The sequence below is a fragment of the Charadrius vociferus genome, unplaced genomic scaffold, assembly GCF_000708025.1.
Source record: "Charadrius vociferus isolate BGI_N301 unplaced genomic scaffold, ASM70802v2 scaffold816, whole genome shotgun sequence".
NCBI lineage: Eukaryota > Metazoa > Chordata > Aves > Charadriiformes > Charadriidae > Charadrius > Charadrius vociferus.
The window spans coordinates 1,264-2,285 of NW_009648884.1; positions in this window are offsets into that span (position 1 = coordinate 1,264).

Here is a 1,022-nt window from a genome sequence, read left to right on the forward strand (position 1 = left end):
CCCTGCGCCCGTCCCTGCCCGCAATCGCTGCCGGGTCCCGGGGCCATCCCTGGGCTGAGCTGCCGGGGGATGCTTCGCTTGCCGCGATGCCATGTGTGCGGGGGGAGGATGCTGCCGAGGTTACCGGGGCCGAGCGGGCTCGACGCCGTGCCGGGGTGTCCTGTGCGGGGACGGGGGGGTGTCCGGCTGGGGAAGGCAACAGCCCGCACCGCTGCTAACGAACTGGTGTAGCAGCAGTGTCACCTCCTGGGACATCTCCCTTGGTTCTCACATCCCGGCTGTGCCTAATTACCCGCCCTCAATTAGCTCCTGGTTATTTGTGGCAGGGCCGCGCGTCCCTCGGCAGCCGGGGAAGTTTGTCGGGCTCTGAGATCTCCAGGCCATGGATGGGTGCTGGAGGAGGTTATGCCGGCTGTGGTAACATGTCCGGGGGCTTTTGCTGGCAGAGGGGGGGGGGTTCGGGGGGATTTGGCGTGAAGGGGAGAAACAGCTGTGGCTGTTCCCACTCCGCTCGAGCTCCAGCCTGGCCTTGCTTGTTGACCATCAGGGAGGGAGAGGGGCCAGAAGCCAGGAAAGTCCTCAATGTGGAAGCGTTTAAAAAAAACCCAAACAAACACCAAAACCAGTCCAAAACCGCCAATGGCCACCACGGCATTGGGAGATGCCGGGAAGCCACAGGGAGGGTGCGATGGCACTTGTGGTTCCCAAGAGAAAAAGGCAGCAATTTCCTGGGGTTCGGTGCTGTCGGGGGGTGAGGAGCATCCCTCCCCTCCTCCCCGCCAAGAACAGGGCCACATTCGAGGTCAGGGGCGCTGCTCCTCTGCATGTCACTGCATCTCGCCCTGTCTGACCTGCGGAAGGTGTGATCCTACCTCGGGAGGTGGCAGCCCGGGGTCTGGAGGGGTTTCCCGTCTCCCCATCCCCCCCCAAAAAAAAAACATTCCAGGTTTGGGGTGCCGAGGGGCGGCTCTGGACCCGAAGGTTGAGGAGGGATGGGATGCCGGGCAGGGCCACCGTCCACG